This window comes from Gobio gobio (genome assembly GCF_949357685.1).
Source record: "Gobio gobio genome assembly, chromosome: 25".
Taxonomy (NCBI): domain Eukaryota; kingdom Metazoa; phylum Chordata; class Actinopteri; order Cypriniformes; family Gobionidae; genus Gobio; species Gobio gobio.
The window spans coordinates 27,295,388-27,318,449 of record NC_137121.1 but is presented as its reverse complement, the minus strand read 5'-3'; the positions used below and the strand labels follow the sequence as shown (position 1 = coordinate 27,318,449).

General features: G+C 42.9%; 1 protein-coding gene across 1 annotated transcript in view; it reads right to left on the bottom strand.

Annotated features, from left to right (window-relative positions):
• tnni2a.1 (troponin I type 2a (skeletal, fast), tandem duplicate 1) overlaps positions 1-23,062 on the bottom strand; it is a 38,861-nt gene that overhangs the window by 1,886 nt on the left and 13,913 nt on the right. The gene's annotated exons all lie outside the window — the stretch shown is intronic.

Genomic DNA, 23,062 nt, shown 5'->3' with positions numbered 1-23,062 from the left:
TATGTAAAATTGGCTGTTTGTGTTTAATATGGTTTAATAAAAAAAATATGTTCATGTATGCACATTTTATAATTTTCTCATCATATATTTAATTATTGGTTCATTCATTTTAATTATGTTTAATTAGATTGTCATTCCAAATGCAAATATAATATTAAAGCTGCAAGCAGCATTTATCGGGGTTCAAGCAGTTAAGGCCTTTAAGGCCTTGAAGCACACAAGCATCAAAAGACATTAAGTTTTATTTAGCAAGCATTTAACAACTGCCGTAATAGATGAAAAAGTCAATTTACAGCCAATACAGGCAGTTTACCATAGGAAATATATGGTTTTAAAGCGTTTTTACAGTTATAGCACGTTTTGCCTGAGTCTTCTTATAGTCTTGCCTGATCTCCACCACTTTTATTAGTAGTACTCAAAGTGTGCCCATATATATGTGTCAAATTTGTTGTAAATATGTAATTTTGATTAGGAGTTTAGACAATTATATTCAGTGGCGTAACGAGCCAACACCGGGCCCTTAAGTAGGATTATCAAGGCGGGCCCCTTGATGAAGCAATGTCCGCGAGTAGTCTACCATGAATAGGACAGGATATGATCATACACAGCATATAAGAGATGAGATGACTAACAAAATCAGGAGGAGCCTACGCTCACCAAAAAAAGACAACAAAAAAAACCCCACTGGTGACAGCGCACCATAACACATTGTTAGACCTAGGTCCAAATACATGAAAAAGATGCTCTCTTAAAATATAGCGGGATTTTCCGGGCTTTACTATGTGCAACTGCAAAGTTGTCGATTAGATCAGGATTGTGCGCACGGGCATTCTCAATTGACCCTTCGCAGGGAGTTTGATTGACAGGTGATCTGACTAATCATAATCCGCCATTTTGTCCAACAAAGCAGTCAGGAGAGTTAGTAGATTAACATAGGAGGATTTAAATTTGAAAAACAAAGTGTACTGACGTCTTAGAACTTTAAAACAACATTCCTTTTATGTTCCTTCATGTTTATTTTAATTATATAAATTAACTAGAAGGAAGAGATGATCGGTTCACAAGCAGCTTTAACTGAGCCTCGAGTCTACAACGATCTCTCAGACACATTAAAGAGACACAAAATGGTATTTATTGTTTAAATGTCTCTAAAAAATGACTACATTTGAAAGGTGAGACTTTGTTTCATATCAAAAGTACTTGTCTGTCAGCGCGCAGTCTTTTCTCTAATCCGCAATGTATTTTTCACTGCGTGAAAACTTGGTGTGGTGTGAGAGTGGCGTCGCTTGTCAGACATAGCAACAGTAACTAAAGTGGGCGGGTCTTTGCAAACGGTTATTGACAGTATGGACGGGGATTCGCCAGTCCCAATTCAAAACAAATTTCATCACAATCCATCATTGTTCGTTTCAAACATGTGAGAGCATCAAAATGATCCATGGGTGAAATTGATTGGATTTAATTTATTTTTTTGTCAGTTCCGATCATAATTTTAACATTTTGGCATTATTGTTTAGCCATTTACCTATGTTTTCAAATTTCCTTAGTTTTTTTGTTGTTGTCTCGATCAGACTAACGGCTTTGAAGATAACCACAATTTTTTAAAGCTCTAAATGACACTTAAAACCATAAGGCGAAACCTGGTATGTTTGGTATTGTTGAACTCGGCAAAGATTCTTAGGAGGTCACTCCTGTGAAAAAAACACAGGCTTGAAACTTCTAAGGCTCCTTCAAGGCATTGTGCCAATGACGTATACAGAGGTTTTTTTAGATACACCAATGTTCTCATAGACTATCATGGCACCCTGGACAAAGACACTGCATGCCAATTTTCAGTAGACTAACGGTTGGGTGCGCTTATAGCTATTTTCATGATTTTTTCCACTGTTACAGTGCCACCAAGTTGCCAATTGTCACGATTTTTTTCATGTCAACTCAGATTGAGTTTATGAACATGTGTCCCAAGTTTAGCGAAAATATCTCTTTCCGTTCACAAGTTATAACCATTTTATAGCGCCACCAAGTGGCCAATTGTCATGATTTTTTTCACGTGACCTCAGAATGAGCTCATGAACATGTGTCCCAAGTTTTGCGAAAATATCTCTTTCCGTTCACAAGTTATAACCATTTTATAGTGCCATCTAGTGGCCAATTGTTGCGATTTTTTTCAAGTGATCTCAGATTGAGCTCACGAAGATGTATCCCAAGGTTAGCAAAAAAATCTCTTTCCGTTGACAATTTATAACAATTTTAGTAAAAATTGCCCTGGTGCCATCAAAGATTTTGGTTCCCCTTATCGACCGTTAATTGAAATTTTGAATTTGTTGGGTGATTATTGATTGTCAGACTCCAGAGAATAGTCTTGCAGTGGTTTGGTTCCGATAAGGCCAAAAACCTAGGAGAAGTTTTCAAAAATAAGTTTTTCAAAAAAATGCAATTTACTCGAAATTGGCGCCTGAAGGGCGAGCAAATCGGAGATAGCCATTTTGTCCGCCTTGAGCCAAGGATTCCAACGATATAAGACACTTGATCCTGAGACAAACAGTCTAAGAGTTATGAGCAATTTTGAACTTTTGGTTGCTGTAGCGCCACCTATGGGCCATTCGGGGTCATACTCTGATAGGTTGTCCCCAAACTGAGGCCCACCATCTGGCCAGGTTTCAAGTCTCTAGGCCTTACGGTTTGGCCTGCACGATGCGTTTTACGAATCCTTACAATTACAATAGGGTTTCAGCATTTCATGCTTGAACCCCTAATAAGAAGGAAGGCTTTTTGCCAGTTATAGCGCCACCTATGGTCCGATCTCCATGAAACTCTGCATGCTTCCTCACCATGTTCTGACACATATGGTCATCAATTTTGGTGAAGTTCTGAGTTTTCATTTGGGATTAATAGGCTTTTTAGTGTATTTTGCCACGCCCCTTTCTTAAATGACCCTGTTACAGCCACCCAAATGCCAAAGTTCAACTTTTTTTTGATAATTATTGATCTAGAGAGTCCAGAGAATTGTCCTAGACTGGTTCGGTTCCGATCGGGCGAAAAACCAGGGACTAGTTTGCAAAAGTAGGTTTTGGACAAAATTCGACATAGCAGAAAACTTTCCCTGCCTACATCAAAATCGGAGATAGCCATTTTGTCCGCCTTGAGCCAAGGATTCCAACGATATAAGACACTTGATCCTGAGACAAACAGTCTAAGAGTTATGAGCAATTTTGAACTTTTGGTTGCTGTAGCGCCACCTATGGGCCATTCGGGGTCATACTCTGATAGGTTGTCCCCAAACTGAGGCCCACCATCTGGCCAGGTTTCAAGTCTCTAGGCCTTACGGTTTGGCCTGCACGATGCGTTTTACGAATCCTTACAATTACAATAGGGTTTCAGCATTTCATGCTTGAACCCCTAATAAGAAGGAAGGCTTTTTGCCAGTTATAGCGCCACCTATGGTCCGATCTCCATGAAACTCTGCATGCTTCCTCACCATGTTCTGACACATATGGTCATCAATTTTGGTGAAGTTCTGAGTTTTCATTTGGGATTAATAGGCTTTTTAGTGTATTTTGCCACGCCCCTTTCTTAAATGACCCTGTTACAGCCACCCAAATGCCAAAGTTCAACTTTTTTTTGATAATTATTGATCTAGAGAGTCCAGAGAATTGTCCTAGACTGGTTCGGTTCCGATCGGGCGAAAAACCAGGGACTAGTTTGCAAAAGTAGGTTTTGGACAAAATTCGACATAGCAGAAAACTTTCCCTGCCTACATCAAAATCGGAGATAGCCATTTTGTCCGCCTTGAGCCAAGGATTCCAACGATATAAGACACTTGATCCTGAGACAAACAGTCTAAGAGTTATGAGCAATTTTGAACTTTTGGTTGCTGTAGCGCCACCTATGGGCCATTCGGGGTCATACTCTGATAGGTTGTCCCCAAACTGAGGCCCACCATCTGGCCAGGTTTCAAGTCTCTAGGCCTTACGGTTTGGCCTGCACGATGCGTTTTACGAATCCTTACAATTACAATAGGGTTTCAGCATTTCATGCTTGAACCCCTAATAAGAAGGAAGGCTTTTTGCCAGTTATAGCGCCACCTATGGTCCGATCTCCATGAAACTCTGCATGCTTCCTCACCATGTTCTGACACATATGGTCATCAATTTTGGTGAAGTTCTGAGTTTTCATTTGGGATTAATAGGCTTTTTAGTGTATTTTGCCACGCCCCTTTCTTAAATGACCCTGTTACAGCCACCCAAATGCCAAAGTTCAACTTTTTTTTGATAATTATTGATCTAGAGAGTCCAGAGAATTGTCCTAGACTGGTTCGGTTCCGATCGGGCGAAAAACCAGGGACTAGTTTGCAAAAGTAGGTTTTGGACAAAATGCGACATAGCAGAAAACTTTCCCTGCCTACATCAAAATCGGAGATAGCCATTTTGTCCGCCTTGAGCCAAGGATTCCAACGATATAAGACACTTGATCCTGAGACAAACAGTCTAAGAGTTATGAGCAATTTTGAACTTTTGGTTGCTGTAGCGCCACCTATGGGCCATTCGGGGTCATACTCTGATAGGTTGTCCCCAAACTGAGGCCCACCATCTGGCCAGGTTTCAAGTCTCTAGGCCTTACGGTTTGGCCTGCACGATGCGTTTTACGAATCCTTACAATTACAATAGGGTTTCAGCATTTCATGCTTGAACCCCTAATAAGAAGGAAGGCTTTTTGCCAGTTATAGCGCCACCTATGGTCCGATCTCCATGAAACTCTGCATGCTTCCTCACCATGTTCTGACACATATGGTCATCAATTTTGGTGAAGTTCTGAGTTTTCATTTGGGATTAATAGGCTTTTTAGTGTATTTTGCCACGCCCCTTTCTTAAATGACCCTGTTACAGCCACCCAAATGCCAAAGTTCAACTTTTTTTTGATAATTATTGATCTAGAGAGTCCAGAGAATTGTCCTAGACTGGTTCGGTTCCGATCGGGCGAAAAACCAGGGACTAGTTTGCAAAAGTAGGTTTTGGACAAAAATCGACATAGCAGAAAACTTTCCCTGCCTACATCAAAATCGGAGATAGCCATTTTGTCCGCCTTGAGCCAAGGATTCCAACGATATAAGACACTTGATCCTGAGACAAACAGTCTAAGAGTTATGAGCAATTTTGAACTTTTGGTTGCTGTAGCGCCACCTATGGGCCATTCGGGGTCATACTCTGATAGGTTGTCCCCAAACTGAGGCCCACCATCTGGCCAGGTTTCAAGTCTCTAGGCCTTACGGTTTGGCCTGCACGATGCGTTTTACGAATCCTTACAATTACAATAGGGTTTCAGCATTTCATGCTTGAACCCCTAATAAGAAGGAAGGCTTTTTGCCAGTTATAGCGCCACCTATGGTCCGATCTCCATGAAACTCTGCATGCTTCCTCACCATGTTCTGACACATATGGTCATCAATTTTGGTGAAGTTCTGAGTTTTCATTTGGGATTAATAGGCTTTTTAGTGTATTTTGCCACGCCCCTTTCTTAAATGACCCTGTTACAGCCACCCAAATGCCAAAGTTCAACTTTTTTTTGATAATTATTGATCTAGAGAGTCCAGAGAATTGTCCTAGACTGGTTCGGTTCCGATCGGGCGAAAAACCAGGGACTAGTTTGCAAAAGTAGGTTTTGGACAAAATTCGACATAGCAGAAAACTTTCCCTGCCTACATCAAAATCGGAGATAGCCATTTTGTCCGCCTTGAGCCAAGGATTCCAACGATATAAGACACTTGATCCTGAGACAAACAGTCTAAGAGTTATGAGCAATTTTGAACTTTTGGTTGCTGTAGCGCCACCTATGGGCCATTCGGGGTCATACTCTGATAGGTTGTCCCCAAACTGAGGCCCACCATCTGGCCAGGTTTCAAGTCTCTAGGCCTTACGGTTTGGCCTGCACGATGCGTTTTACGAATCCTTACAATTACAATAGGGTTTCAGCATTTCATGCTTGAACCCCTAATAAGAAGGAAGGCTTTTTGCCAGTTATAGCGCCACCTATGGTCCGATCTCCATGAAACTCTGCATGCTTCCTCACCATGTTCTGACACATATGGTCATCAATTTTGGTGAAGTTCTGAGTTTTCATTTGGGATTAATAGGCTTTTTAGTGTATTTTGCCACGCCCCTTTCTTAAATGACCCTGTTACAGCCACCCAAATGCCAAAGTTCAACTTTTTTTTGATAATTATTGATCTAGAGAGTCCAGAGAATTGTCCTAGACTGGTTCGGTTCCGATCGGGCGAAAAACCAGGGACTAGTTTGCAAAAGTAGGTTTTGGACAAAATTCGACATAGCAGAAAACTTTCCCTGCCTACATCAAAATCGGAGATAGCCATTTTGTCCGCCTTGAGCCAAGGATTCCAACGATATAAGACACTTGATCCTGAGACAAACAGTCTAAGAGTTATGAGCAATTTTGAACTTTTGGTTGCTGTAGCGCCACCTATGGGCCATTCGGGGTCATACTCTGATAGGTTGTCCCCAAACTGAGGCCCACCATCTGGCCAGGTTTCAAGTCTCTAGGCCTTACGGTTTGGCCTGCACGATGCGTTTTACGAATCCTTACAATTACAATAGGGTTTCAGCATTTCATGCTTGAACCCCTAATAAGAAGGAAGGCTTTTTGCCAGTTATAGCGCCACCTATGGTCCGATCTCCATGAAACTCTGCATGCTTCCTCACCATGTTCTGACACATATGGTCATCAATTTTGGTGAAGTTCTGAGTTTTCATTTGGGATTAATAGGCTTTTTAGTGTATTTTGCCACGCCCCTTTCTTAAATGACCCTGTTACAGCCACCCAAATGCCAAAGTTCAACTTTTTTTTGATAATTATTGATCTAGAGAGTCCAGAGAATTGTCCTAGACTGGTTCGGTTCCGATCGGGCGAAAAACCAGGGACTAGTTTGCAAAAGTAGGTTTTGGACAAAAATCGACATAGCAGAAAACTTTCCCTGCCTACATCAAAATCGGAGATAGCCATTTTGTCCGCCTTGAGCCAAGGATTCCAACGATATAAGACACTTGATCCTGAGACAAACAGTCTAAGAGTTATGAGCAATTTTGAACTTTTGGTTGCTGTAGCGCCACCTATGGGCCATTCGGGGTCATACTCTGATAGGTTGTCCCCAAACTGAGGCCCACCATCTGGCCAGGTTTCAAGTCTCTAGGCCTTACGGTTTGGCCTGCACGATGCGTTTTACGAATCCTTACAATTACAATAGGGTTTCAGCATTTCATGCTTGAACCCCTAATAAGAAGGAAGGCTTTTTGCCAGTTATAGCGCCACCTATGGTCCGATCTCCATGAAACTCTGCATGCTTCCTCACCATGTTCTGACACATATGGTCATCAATTTTGGTGAAGTTCTGAGTTTTCATTTGGGATTAATAGGCTTTTTAGTGTATTTTGCCACGCCCCTTTCTTAAATGACCCTGTTACAGCCACCCAAATGCCAAAGTTCAACTTTTTTTTGATAATTATTGATCTAGAGAGTCCAGAGAATTGTCCTAGACTGGTTCGGTTCCGATCGGGCGAAAAACCAGGGACTAGTTTGCAAAAGTAGGTTTTGGACAAAATTCGACATAGCAGAAAACTTTCCCTGCCTACATCAAAATCGGAGATAGCCATTTTGTCCGCCTTGAGCCAAGGATTCCAACGATATAAGACACTTGATCCTGAGACAAACAGTCTAAGAGTTATGAGCAATTTTGAACTTTTGGTTGCTGTAGCGCCACCTATGGGCCATTCGGGGTCATACTCTGATAGGTTGTCCCCAAACTGAGGCCCACCATCTGGCCAGGTTTCAAGTCTCTAGGCCTTACGGTTTGGCCTGCACGATGCGTTTTACGAATCCTTACAATTACAATAGGGTTTCAGCATTTCATGCTTGAACCCCTAATAAGAAGGAAGGCTTTTTGCCAGTTATAGCGCCACCTATGGTCCGATCTCCATGAAACTCTGCATGCTTCCTCACCATGTTCTGACACATATGGTCATCAATTTTGGTGAAGTTCTGAGTTTTCATTTGGGATTAATAGGCTTTTTAGTGTATTTTGCCACGCCCCTTTCTTAAATGACCCTGTTACAGCCACCCAAATGCCAAAGTTCAACTTTTTTTTGATAATTATTGATCTAGAGAGTCCAGAGAATTGTCCTAGACTGGTTCGGTTCCGATCGGGCGAAAAACCAGGGACTAGTTTGCAAAAGTAGGTTTTGGACAAAATTCGACATAGCAGAAAACTTTCCCTGCCTACATCAAAATCGGAGATAGCCATTTTGTCCGCCTTGAGCCAAGGATTCCAACGATATAAGACACTTGATCCTGAGACAAACAGTCTAAGAGTTATGAGCAATTTTGAACTTTTGGTTGCTGTAGCGCCACCTATGGGCCATTCGGGGTCATACTCTGATAGGTTGTCCCCAAACTGAGGCCCACCATCTGGCCAGGTTTCAAGTCTCTAGGCCTTACGGTTTGGCCTGCACGATGCGTTTTACGAATCCTTACAATTACAATAGGGTTTCAGCATTTCATGCTTGAACCCCTAATAAGAAGGAAGGCTTTTTGCCAGTTATAGCGCCACCTATGGTCCGATCTCCATGAAACTCTGCATGCTTCCTCACCATGTTCTGACACATATGGTCATCAATTTTGGTGAAGTTCTGAGTTTTCATTTGGGATTAATAGGCTTTTTAGTGTATTTTGCCACGCCCCTTTCTTAAATGACCCTGTTACAGCCACCCAAATGCCAAAGTTCAACTTTTTTTTGATAATTATTGATCTAGAGAGTCCAGAGAATTGTCCTAGACTGGTTCGGTTCCGATCGGGCGAAAAACCAGGGACTAGTTTGCAAAAGTAGGTTTTGGACAAAATTCGACATAGCAGAAAACTTTCCCTGCCTACATCAAAATCGGAGATAGCCATTTTGTCCGCCTTGAGCCAAGGATTCCAACGATATAAGACACTTGATCCTGAGACAAACAGTCTAAGAGTTATGAGCAATTTTGAACTTTTGGTTGCTGTAGCGCCACCTATGGGCCATTCGGGGTCATACTCTGATAGGTTGTCCCCAAACTGAGGCCCACCATCTGGCCAGGTTTCAAGTCTCTAGGCCTTACGGTTTGGCCTGCACGATGCGTTTTACGAATCCTTACAATTACAATAGGGTTTCAGCATTTCATGCTTGAACCCCTAATAAGAAGGAAGGCTTTTTGCCAGTTATAGCGCCACCTATGGTCCGATCTCCATGAAACTCTGCATGCTTCCTCACCATGTTCTGACACATATGGTCATCAATTTTGGTGAAGTTCTGAGTTTTCATTTGGGATTAATAGGCTTTTTAGTGTATTTTGCCACGCCCCTTTCTTAAATGACCCTGTTACAGCCACCCAAATGCCAAAGTTCAACTTTTTTTTGATAATTATTGATCTAGAGAGTCCAGAGAATTGTCCTAGACTGGTTCGGTTCCGATCGGGCGAAAAACCAGGGACTAGTTTGCAAAAGTAGGTTTTGGACAAAATTCGACATAGCAGAAAACTTTCCCTGCCTACATCAAAATCGGAGATAGCCATTTTGTCCGCCTTGAGCCAAGGATTCCAACGATATAAGACACTTGATCCTGAGACAAACAGTCTAAGAGTTATGAGCAATTTTGAACTTTTGGTTGCTGTAGCGCCACCTATGGGCCATTCGGGGTCATACTCTGATAGGTTGTCCCCAAACTGAGGCCCACCATCTGGCCAGGTTTCAAGTCTCTAGGCCTTACGGTTTGGCCTGCACGATGCGTTTTACGAATCCTTACAATTACAATAGGGTTTCAGCATTTCATGCTTGAACCCCTAATAAGAAGGAAGGCTTTTTGCCAGTTATAGCGCCACCTATGGTCCGATCTCCATGAAACTCTGCATGCTTCCTCACCATGTTCTGACACATATGGTCATCAATTTTGGTGAAGTTCTGAGTTTTCATTTGGGATTAATAGGCTTTTTAGTGTATTTTGCCACGCCCCTTTCTTAAATGACCCTGTTACAGCCACCCAAATGCCAAAGTTCAACTTTTTTTTGATAATTATTGATCTAGAGAGTCCAGAGAATTGTCCTAGACTGGTTCGGTTCCGATCGGGCGAAAAACCAGGGACTAGTTTGCAAAAGTAGGTTTTGGACAAAAATCGACATAGCAGAAAACTTTCCCTGCCTACATCAAAATCGGAGATAGCCATTTTGTCCGCCTTGAGCCAAGGATTCCAACGATATAAGACACTTGATCCTGAGACAAACAGTCTAAGAGTTATGAGCAATTTTGAACTTTTGGTTGCTGTAGCGCCACCTATGGGCCATTCGGGGTCATACTCTGATAGGTTGTCCCCAAACTGAGGCCCACCATCTGGCCAGGTTTCAAGTCTCTAGGCCTTACGGTTTGGCCTGCACGATGCGTTTTACGAATCCTTACAATTACAATAGGGTTTCAGCATTTCATGCTTGAACCCCTAATAAGAAGGAAGGCTTTTTGCCAGTTATAGCGCCACCTATGGTCCGATCTCCATGAAACTCTGCATGCTTCCTCACCATGTTCTGACACATATGGTCATCAATTTTGGTGAAGTTCTGAGTTTTCATTTGGGATTAATAGGCTTTTTAGTGTATTTTGCCACGCCCCTTTCTTAAATGACCCTGTTACAGCCACCCAAATGCCAAAGTTCAACTTTTTTTTGATAATTATTGATCTAGAGAGTCCAGAGAATTGTCCTAGACTGGTTCGGTTCCGATCGGGCGAAAAACCAGGGACTAGTTTGCAAAAGTAGGTTTTGGACAAAATTCGACATAGCAGAAAACTTTCCCTGCCTACATCAAAATCGGAGATAGCCATTTTGTCCGCCTTGAGCCAAGGATTCCAACGATATAAGACACTTGATCCTGAGACAAACAGTCTAAGAGTTATGAGCAATTTTGAACTTTTGGTTGCTGTAGCGCCACCTATGGGCCATTCGGGGTCATACTCTGATAGGTTGTCCCCAAACTGAGGCCCACCATCTGGCCAGGTTTCAAGTCTCTAGGCCTTACGGTTTGGCCTGCACGATGCGTTTTACGAATCCTTACAATTACAATAGGGTTTCAGCATTTCATGCTTGAACCCCTAATAAGAAGGAAGGCTTTTTGCCAGTTATAGCGCCACCTATGGTCCGATCTCCATGAAACTCTGCATGCTTCCTCACCATGTTCTGACACATATGGTCATCAATTTTGGTGAAGTTCTGAGTTTTCATTTGGGATTAATAGGCTTTTTAGTGTATTTTGCCACGCCCCTTTCTTAAATGACCCTGTTACAGCCACCCAAATGCCAAAGTTCAACTTTTTTTTGATAATTATTGATCTAGAGAGTCCAGAGAATTGTCCTAGACTGGTTCGGTTCCGATCGGGCGAAAAACCAGGGACTAGTTTGCAAAAGTAGGTTTTGGACAAAATTCGACATAGCAGAAAACTTTCCCTGCCTACATCAAAATCGGAGATAGCCATTTTGTCCGCCTTGAGCCAAGGATTCCAACGATATAAGACACTTGATCCTGAGACAAACAGTCTAAGAGTTATGAGCAATTTTGAACTTTTGGTTGCTGTAGCGCCACCTATGGGCCATTCGGGGTCATACTCTGATAGGTTGTCCCCAAACTGAGGCCCACCATCTGGCCAGGTTTCAAGTCTCTAGGCCTTACGGTTTGGCCTGCACGATGCGTTTTACGAATCCTTACAATTACAATAGGGTTTCAGCATTTCATGCTTGAACCCCTAATAAGAAGGAAGGCTTTTTGCCAGTTATAGCGCCACCTATGGTCCGATCTCCATGAAACTCTGCATGCTTCCTCACCATGTTCTGACACATATGGTCATCAATTTTGGTGAAGTTCTGAGTTTTCATTTGGGATTAATAGGCTTTTTAGTGTATTTTGCCACGCCCCTTTCTTAAATGACCCTGTTACAGCCACCCAAATGCCAAAGTTCAACTTTTTTTTGATAATTATTGATCTAGAGAGTCCAGAGAATTGTCCTAGACTGGTTCGGTTCCGATCGGGCGAAAAACCAGGGACTAGTTTGCAAAAGTAGGTTTTGGACAAAAATCGACATAGCAGAAAACTTTCCCTGCCTACATCAAAATCGGAGATAGCCATTTTGTCCGCCTTGAGCCAAGGATTCCAACGATATAAGACACTTGATCCTGAGACAAACAGTCTAAGAGTTATGAGCAATTTTGAACTTTTGGTTGCTGTAGCGCCACCTATGGGCCATTCGGGGTCATACTCTGATAGGTTGTCCCCAAACTGAGGCCCACCATCTGGCCAGGTTTCAAGTCTCTAGGCCTTACGGTTTGGCCTGCACGATGCGTTTTACGAATCCTTACAATTACAATAGGGTTTCAGCATTTCATGCTTGAACCCCTAATAAGAAGGAAGGCTTTTTGCCAGTTATAGCGCCACCTATGGTCCGATCTCCATGAAACTCTGCATGCTTCCTCACCATGTTCTGACACATATGGTCATCAATTTTGGTGAAGTTCTGAGTTTTCATTTGGGATTAATAGGCTTTTTAGTGTATTTTGCCACGCCCCTTTCTTAAATGACCCTGTTACAGCCACCCAAATGCCAAAGTTCAACTTTTTTTTGATAATTATTGATCTAGAGAGTCCAGAGAATTGTCCTAGACTGGTTCGGTTCCGATCGGGCGAAAAACCAGGGACTAGTTTGCAAAAGTAGGTTTTGGACAAAATGCGACATAGCAGAAAACTTTCCCTGCCTACATCAAAATCGGAGATAGCCATTTTGTCCGCCTTGAGCCAAGGATTCCAACGATATAAGACACTTGATCCTGAGACAAACAGTCTAAGAGTTATGAGCAATTTTGAACTTTTGGTTGCTGTAGCGCCACCTATGGGCCATTCGGGGTCATACTCTGATAGGTTGTCCCCAAACTGAGGCCCACCATCTGGCCAGGTTTCAAGTCTCTAGGCCTTACGGTTTGGCCTGCACGATGCGTTTTACGAATCCTTACAATTACAATAGGGTTTCAGCATTTCATGCTTGAACCCCTAATAAGAAGGAAGGCTTTTTGCCAGTTATAGCGCCACCTATGGTCCGATCTCCATGAAACTCTGCATGCTTCCTCACCATGTTCTGACACATATGGTCATCAATTTTGGTGAAGTTCTGAGTTTTCATTTGGGATTAATAGGCTTTTTAGTGTATTTTGCCACGCCCCTTTCTTAAATGACCCTGTTACAGCCACCCAAATGCCAAAGTTCAACTTTTTTTTGATAATTATTGATCTAGAGAGTCCAGAGAATTGTCCTAGACTGGTTCGGTTCCGATCGGGCGAAAAACCAGGGACTAGTTTGCAAAAGTAGGTTTTGGACAAAATGCGACATAGCAGAAAACTTTCCCTGCCTACATCAAAATCGGAGATAGCCATTTTGTCCGCCTTGAGCCAAGGATTCCAACGATATAAGACACTTGATCCTGAGACAAACAGTCTAAGAGTTATGAGCAATTTTGAACTTTTGGTTGCTGTAGCGCCACCTATGGGCCATTCGGGGTCATACTCTGATAGGTTGTCCCCAAACTGAGGCCCACCATCTGGCCAGGTTTCAAGTCTCTAGGCCTTACGGTTTGGCCTGCACGATGCGTTTTACGAATCCTTACAATTACAATAGGGTTTCAGCATTTCATGCTTGAACCCCTAATAAGAAGGAAGGCTTTTTGCCAGTTATAGCGCCACCTATGGTCCGATCTCCATGAAACTCTGCATGCTTCCTCACCATGTTCTGACACATATGGTCATCAATTTTGGTGAAGTTCTGAGTTTTCATTTGGGATTAATAGGCTTTTTAGTGTATTTTGCCACGCCCCTTTCTTAAATGACCCTGTTACAGCCACCCAAATGCCAAAGTTCAACTTTTTTTTGATAATTATTGATCTAGAGAGTCCAGAGAATTGTCCTAGACTGGTTCGGTTCCGATCGGGCGAAAAACCAGGGACTAGTTTGCAAAAGTAGGTTTTGGACAAAATTCGACATAGCAGAAAACTTTCCCTGCCTACATCAAAATCGGAGATAGCCATTTTGTCCGCCTTGAGCCAAGGATTCCAACGATATAAGACACTTGATCCTGAGACAAACAGTCTAAGAGTTATGAGCAATTTTGAACTTTTGGTTGCTGTAGCGCCACCTATGGGCCATTCGGGGTCATACTCTGATAGGTTGTCCCCAAACTGAGGCCCACCATCTGGCCAGGTTTCAAGTCTCTAGGCCTTACGGTTTGGCCTGCACGATGCGTTTTACGAATCCTTACAATTACAATAGGGTTTCAGCATTTCATGCTTGAACCCCTAATAAGAAGGAAGGCTTTTTGCCAGTTATAGCGCCACCTATGGTCCGATCTCCATGAAACTCTGCATGCTTCCTCACCATGTTCTGACACATATGGTCATCAATTTTGGTGAAGTTCTGAGTTTTCATTTGGGATTAATAGGCTTTTTAGTGTATTTTGCCACGCCCCTTTCTTAAATGACCCTGTTACAGCCACCCAAATGCCAAAGTTCAACTTTTTTTTGATAATTATTGATCTAGAGAGTCCAGAGAATTGTCCTAGACTGGTTCGGTTCCGATCGGGCGAAAAACCAGGGACTAGTTTGCAAAAGTAGGTTTTGGACAAAAATCGACATAGCAGAAAACTTTCCCTGCCTACATCAAAATCGGAGATAGCCATTTTGTCCGCCTTGAGCCAAGGATTCCAACGATATAAGACACTTGATCCTGAGACAAACAGTCTAAGAGTTATGAGCAATTTTGAACTTTTGGTTGCTGTAGCGCCACCTATGGGCCATTCGGGGTCATACTCTGATAGGTTGTCCCCAAACTGAGGCCCACCATCTGGCCAGGTTTCAAGTCTCTAGGCCTTACGGTTTGGCCTGCACGATGCGTTTTACGAATCCTTACAATTACAATAGGGTTTCAGCATTTCATGCTTGAACCCCTAATAAGAAGGAAGGCTTTTTGCCAGTTATAGCGCCACCTATGGTCCGATCTCCATGAAACTCTGCATGCTTCCTCACCATGTTCTGACACATATGGTCATCAATTTTGGTGAAGTTCTGAGTTTTCATTTGGGATTAATAGGCTTTTTAGTGTATTTTGCCACGCCCCTTTCTTAAATGACCCTGTTACAGCCACCCAAATGCCAAAGTTCAACTTTTTTTTGATAATTATTGATCTAGAGAGTCCAGAGAATTGTCCTAGACTGGTTCGGTTCCGATCGGGCGAAAAACCAGGGACTAGTTTGCAAAAGTAGGTTTTGGACAAAAATCGACATAGCAGAAAACTTTCCCTGCCTACATCAAAATCGGAGATAGCCATTTTGTCCGCCTTGAGCCAAGGATTCCAACGATATAAGACACTTGATCCTGAGACAAACAGTCTAAGAGTTATGAGCAATTTTGAACTTTTGGTTGCTGTAGCGCCACCTATGGGCCATTCGGGGTCATACTCTGATAGGTTGTCCCCAAACTGAGGCCCACCATCTGGCCAGGTTTCAAGTCTCTAGGCCTTACGGTTTGGCCTGCACGATGCGTTTTACGAATCCTTACAATTACAATAGGGTTTCAGCATTTCATGCTTGAACCCCTAATAAGAAGGAAGGCTTTTTGCCAGTTATAGCGCCACCTATGGTCCGATCTCCATGAAACTCTGCATGCTTCCTCACCATGTTCTGACACATATGGTCATCAATTTTGGTGAAGTTCTGAGTTTTCATTTGGGATTAATAGGCTTTTTAGTGTATTTTGCCACGCCCCTTTCTTAAATGACCCTGTTACAGCCACCCAAATGCCAAAGTTCAACTTTTTTTTGATAATTATTGATCTAGAGAGTCCAGAGAATTGTCCTAGACTGGTTCGGTTCCGATCGGGCGAAAAACCAGGGACTAGTTTGCAAAAGTAGGTTTTGGACAAAATGCGACATAGCAGAAAACTTTCCCTGCCTACATCAAAATCGGAGATAGCCATTTTGTCCGCCTTGAGCCAAGGATTCCAACGATATAAGACACTTGATCCTGAGACAAACAGTCTAAGAGTTATGAGCAATTTTGAACTTTTGGTTGCTGTAGCGCCACCTATGGGCCATTCGGGGTCATACTCTGATAGGTTGTCCCCAAACTGAGGCCCACCATCTGGCCAGGTTTCAAGTCTCTAGGCCTTACGGTTTGGCCTGCACGATGCGTTTTACGAATCCTTACAATTACAATAGGGTTTCAGCATTTCATGCTTGAACCCCTAATAAGAAGGAAGGCTTTTTGCCAGTTATAGCGCCACCTATGGTCCGATCTCCATGAAACTCTGCATGCTTCCTCACCATGTTCTGACACATATGGTCATCAATTTTGGTGAAGTTCTGAGTTTTCATTTGGGATTAATAGGCTTTTTAGTGTATTTTGCCACGCCCCTTTCTTAAATGACCCTGTTACAGCCACCCAAATGCCAAAGTTCAACTTTTTTTTGATAATTATTGATCTAGAGAGTCCAGAGAATTGTCCTAGACTGGTTCGGTTCCGATCGGGCGAAAAACCAGGGACTAGTTTGCAAAAGTAGGTTTTGGACAAAAATCGACATAGCAGAAAACTTTCCCTGCCTACATCAAAATCGGAGATAGCCATTTTGTCCGCCTTGAGCCAAGGATTCCAACGATATAAGACACTTGATCCTGAGACAAACAGTCTAAGAGTTATGAGCAATTTTGAACTTTTGGTTGCTGTAGCGCCACCTATGGGCCATTCGGGGTCATACTCTGATAGGTTGTCCCCAAACTGAGGCCCACCATCTGGCCAGGTTTCAAGTCTCTAGGCCTTACGGTTTGGCCTGCACGATGCGTTTTACGAATCCTTACAATTACAATAGGGTTTCAGCATTTCATGCTTGAACCCCTAATAAGAAGGAAGGCTTTTTGCCAGTTATAGCGCCACCTATGGTCCGATCTCCATGAAACTCTGCATGCTTCCTCACCATGTTCTGACACATATGGTCATCAATTTTGGTGAAGTTCTGAGTTTTCATTTGGGATTAATAGGCTTTTTAGTGTATTTTGCCACGCCCCTTTCTTAAATGACCCTGTTACAGCCACCCAAATGCCAAAGTTCAACTTTTTTTTGATAATTATTGATCTAGAGAGTCCAGAGAATTGTCCTAGACTGGTTCGGTTCCGATCGGGCGAAAAACCAGGGACTAGTTTGCAAAAGTAGGTTTTGGACAAAATTCGACATAGCAGAAAACTTTCCCTGCCTACATCAAAATCGGAGATAGCCATTTTGTCCGCCTTGAGCCAAGGATTCCAACGATATAAGACACTTGATCCTGAGACAAACAGTCTAAGAGTTATGAGCAATTTTGAACTTTTGGTTGCTGTAGCGCCACCTATGGGCCATTCGGGGTCATACTCTGATAGGTTGTCCCCAAACTGAGGCCCACCATCTGGCCAGGTTTCAAGTCTCTAGGCCTTACGGTTTGGCCTGCACGATGCGTTTTACGAATCCTTACAATTACAATAGGGTTTCAGCATTTCATGCTTGAACCCCTAATAAGAAGGAAGGCTTTTTGCCAGTTATAGCGCCACCTATGGTCCGATCTCCATGAAACTCTGCATGCTTCCTCACCATGTTCTGACACATATGGTCATCAATTTTGGTGAAGTTCTGAGTTTTCATTTGGGATTAATAGGCTTTTTAGTGTATTTTGCCACGCCCCTTTCTTAAATGACCCTGTTACAGCCACCCAAATGCCAAAGTTCAACTTTTTTTTGATAATTATTGATCTAGAGAGTCCAGAGAATTGTCCTAGACTGGTTCGGTTCCGATCGGGCGAAAAACCAGGGACTAGTTTGCAAAAGTAGGTTTTGGACAAAATTCGACATAGCAGAAAACTTTCCCTGCCTACATCAAAATCGGAGATAGCCATTTTGTCCGCCTTGAGCCAAGGATTCCAACGATATAAGACACTTGATCCTGAGACAAACAGTCTAAGAGTTATGAGCAATTTTGAACTTTTGGTTGCTGTAGCGCCACCTATGGGCCATTCGGGGTCATACTCTGATAGGTTGTCCCCAAACTGAGGCCCACCATCTGGCCAGGTTTCAAGTCTCTAGGCCTTACGGTTTGGCCTGCACGATGCGTTTTACGAATCCTTACAATTACAATAGGGTTTCAGCATTTCATGCTTGAACCCCTAATAAGAAGGAAGGCTTTTTGCCAGTTATAGCGCCACCTATGGTCCGATCTCCATGAAACTCTGCATGCTTCCTCACCATGTTCTGACACATATGGTCATCAATTTTGGTGAAGTTCTGAGTTTTCATTTGGGATTAATAGGCTTTTTAGTGTATTTTGCCACGCCCCTTTCTTAAATGACCCTGTTACAGCCACCCAAATGCCAAAGTTCAACTTTTTTTTGATAATTATTGATCTAGAGAGTCCAGAGAATTGTCCTAGACTGGTTCGGTTCCGATCGGGCGAAAAACCAGGGACTAGTTTGCAAAAGTAGGTTTTGGACAAAAATCGACATAGCAGAAAACTTTCCCTGCCTACATCAAAATCGGAGATAGCCATTTTGTCCGCCTTGAGCCAAGGATTCCAACGATATAAGACACTTGATCCTGAGACAAACAGTCTAAGAGTTATGAGCAATTTTGAACTTTTGGTTGCTGTAGCGCCACCTATGGGCCATTCGGGGTCATACTCTGATAGGTTGTCCCCAAACTGAGGCCCACCATCTGGCCAGGTTTCAAGTCTCTAGGCCTTACGGTTTGGCCTGCACGATGCGTTTTACGAATCCTTACAATTACAATAGGGTTTCAGCATTTCATGCTTGAACCCCTAATAAGAAGGAAGGCTTTTTGCCAGTTATAGCGCCACCTATGGTCCGATCTCCATGAAACTCTGCATGCTTCCTCACCATGTTCTGACACATATGGTCATCAATTTTGGTGAAGTTCTGAGTTTTCATTTGGGATTAATAGGCTTTTTAGTGTATTTTGCCACGCCCCTTTCTTAAATGACCCTGTTACAGCCACCCAAATGCCAAAGTTCAACTTTTTTTTGATAATTATTGATCTAGAGAGTCCAGAGAATTGTCCTAGACTGGTTCGGTTCCGATCGGGCGAAAAACCAGGGACTAGTTTGCAAAAGTAGGTTTTGGACAAAATTCGACATAGCAGAAAACTTTCCCTGCCTACATCAAAATCGGAGATAGCCATTTTGTCCGCCTTGAGCCAAGGATTCCAACGATATAAGACACTTGATCCTGAGACAAACAGTCTAAGAGTTATGAGCAATTTTGAACTTTTGGTTGCTGTAGCGCCACCTATGGGCCATTCGGGGTCATACTCTGATAGGTTGTCCCCAAACTGAGGCCCACCATCTGGCCAGGTTTCAAGTCTCTAGGCCTTACGGTTTGGCCTGCACGATGCGTTTTACGAATCCTTACAATTACAATAGGGTTTCAGCATTTCATGCTTGAACCCCTAATAAGAAGGAAGGCTTTTTGCCAGTTATAGCGCCACCTATGGTCCGATCTCCATGAAACTCTGCATGCTTCCTCACCATGTTCTGACACATATGGTCATCAATTTTGGTGAAGTTCTGAGTTTTCATTTGGGATTAATAGGCTTTTTAGTGTATTTTGCCACGCCCCTTTCTTAAATGACCCTGTTACAGCCACCCAAATGCCAAAGTTCAACTTTTTTTTGATAATTATTGATCTAGAGAGTCCAGAGAATTGTCCTAGACTGGTTCGGTTCCGATCGGGCGAAAAACCAGGGACTAGTTTGCAAAAGTAGGTTTTGGACAAAATTCGACATAGCAGAAAACTTTCCCTGCCTACATCAAAATCGGAGATAGCCATTTTGTCCGCCTTGAGCCAAGGATTCCAACGATATAAGACACTTGATCCTGAGACAAACAGTCTAAGAGTTATGAGCAATTTTGAACTTTTGGTTGCTGTAGCGCCACCTATGGGCCATTCGGGGTCATACTCTGATAGGTTGTCCCCAAACTGAGGCCCACCATCTGGCCAGGTTTCAAGTCTCTAGGCCTTACGGTTTGGCCTGCACGATGCGTTTTACGAATCCTTACAATTACAATAGGGTTTCAGCATTTCATGCTTGAACCCCTAATAAGAAGGAAGGCTTTTTGCCAGTTATAGCGCCACCTATGGTCCGATCTCCATGAAACTCTGCATGCTTCCTCACCATGTTCTGACACATATGGTCATCAATTTTGGTGAAGTTCTGAGTTTTCATTTGGGATTAATAGGCTTTTTAGTGTATTTTGCCACGCCCCTTTCTTAAATGACCCTGTTACAGCCACCCAAATGCCAAAGTTCAACTTTTTTTTGATAATTATTGATCTAGAGAGTCCAGAGAATTGTCCTAGACTGGTTCGGTTCCGATCGGGCGAAAAACCAGGGACTAGTTTGCAAAAGTAGGTTTTGGACAAAATTCGACATAGCAGAAAACTTTCCCTGCCTACATCAAAATCGGAGATAGCCATTTTGTCCGCCTTGAGCCAAGGATTCCAACGATATAAGACACTTGATCCTGAGACAAACAGTCTAAGAGTTATGAGCAATTTTGAACTTTTGGTTGCTGTAGCGCCACCTATGGGCCATTCGGGGTCATACTCTGATAGGTTGTCCCCAAACTGAGGCCCACCATCTGGCCAGGTTTCAAGTCTCTAGGCCTTACGGTTTGGCCTGCACGATGCGTTTTACGAATCCTTACAATTACAATAGGGTTTCAGCATTTCATGCTTGAACCCCTAATAAGAAGGAAGGCTTTTTGCCAGTTATAGCGCCACCTATGGTCCGATCTCCATGAAACTCTGCATGCTTCCTCACCATGTTCTGACACATATGGTCATCAATTTTGGTGAAGTTCTGAGTTTTCATTTGGGATTAATAGGCTTTTTAGTGTATTTTGCCACGCCCCTTTCTTAAATGACCCTGTTACAGCCACCCAAATGCCAAAGTTCAACTTTTTTTTGATAATTATTGATCTAGAGAGTCCAGAGAATTGTCCTAGACTGGTTCGGTTCCGATCGGGCGAAAAACCAGGGACTAGTTTGCAAAAGTAGGTTTTGGACAAAATTCGACATAGCAGAAAACTTTCCCTGCCTACATCAAAATCGGAGATAGCCATTTTGTCCGCCTTGAGCCAAGGATTCCAACGATATAAGACACTTGATCCTGAGACAAACAGTCTAAGAGTTATGAGCAATTTTGAACTTTTGGTTGCTGTAGCGCCACCTATGGGCCATTCGGGGTCATACTCTGATAGGTTGTCCCCAAACTGAGGCCCACCATCTGGCCAGGTTTCAAGTCTCTAGGCCTTACGGTTTGGCCTGCACGATGCGTTTTACGAATCCTTACAATTACAATAGGGTTTCAGCATTTCATGCTTGAACCCCTAATAAGAAGGAAGGCTTTTTGCCAGTTATAGCGCCACCTATGGTCCGATCTCCATGAAACTCTGCATGCTTCCTCACCATGTTCTGACACATATGGTCATCAATTTTGGTGAAGTTCTGAGTTTTCATTTGGGATTAATAGGCTTTTTAGTGTATTTTGCCACGCCCCTTTCTTAAATGACCCTGTTACAGCCACCCAAATGCCAAAGTTCAACTTTTTTTTGATAATTATTGATCTAGAGAGTCCAGAGAATTGTCCTAGACTGGTTCGGTTCCGATCGGGCGAAAAACCAGGGACTAGTTTGCAAAAGTAGGTTTTGGACAAAAATCGACATAGCAGAAAACTTTCCCTGCCTACATCAAAATCGGAGATAGCCATTTTGTCCGCCTTGAGCCAAGGATTCCAACGATATAAGACACTTGATCCTGAGACAAACAGTCTAAGAGTTATGAGCAATTTTGAACTTTTGGTTGCTGTAGCGCCACCTATGGGCCATTCGGGGTCATACTCTGATAGGTTGTCCCCAAACTGAGGCCCACCATCTGGCCAGGTTTCAAGTCTCTAGGCCTTACGGTTTGGCCTGCACGATGCGTTTTACGAATCCTTACAATTACAATAGGGTTTCAGCATTTCATGCTTGAACCCCTAATAAGAAGGAAGGCTTTTTGCCAGTTATAGCGCCACCTATGGTCCGATCTCCATGAAACTCTGCATGCTTCCTCACCATGTTCTGACACATATGGTCATCAATTTTGGTGAAGTTCTGAGTTTTCATTTGGGATTAATAGGCTTTTTAGTGTATTTTGCCACGCCCCTTTCTTAAATGACCCTGTTACAGCCACCCAAATGCCAAAGTTCAACTTTTTTTTGATAATTATTGATCTAGAGAGTCCAGAGAATTGTCCTAGACTGGTTCGGTTCCGATCGGGCGAAAAACCAGGGACTAGTTTGCAAAAGTAGGTTTTGGACAAAATTCGACATAGCAGAAAACTTTCCCTGCCTACATCAAAATCGGAGATAGCCATTTTGTCCGCCTTGAGCCAAGGATTCCAACGATATAAGACACTTGATCCTGAGACAAACAGTCTAAGAGTTATGAGCAATTTTGAACTTTTGGTTGCTGTAGCGCCACCTATGGGCCATTCGGGGTCATACTCTGATAGGTTGTCCCCAAACTGAGGCCCACCATCTGGCCAGGTTTCAAGTCTCTAGGCCTTACGGTTTGGCCTGCACGATGCGTTTTACGAATCCTTACAATTACAATAGGGTTTCAGCATTTCATGCTTGAACCCCTAATAAGAAGGAAGGCTTTTTGCCAGTTATAGCGCCACCTATGGTCCGATCTCCATGAAACTCTGCATGCTTCCTCACCATGTTCTGACACATATGGTCATCAATTTTGGTGAAGTTCTGAGTTTTCATTTGGGATTAATAGGCTTTTTAGTGTATTTTGCCACGCCCCTTTCTTAAATGACCCTGTTACAGCCACCCAAATGCCAAAGTTCAACTTTTTTTTGATAATTATTGATCTAGAGAGTCCAGAGA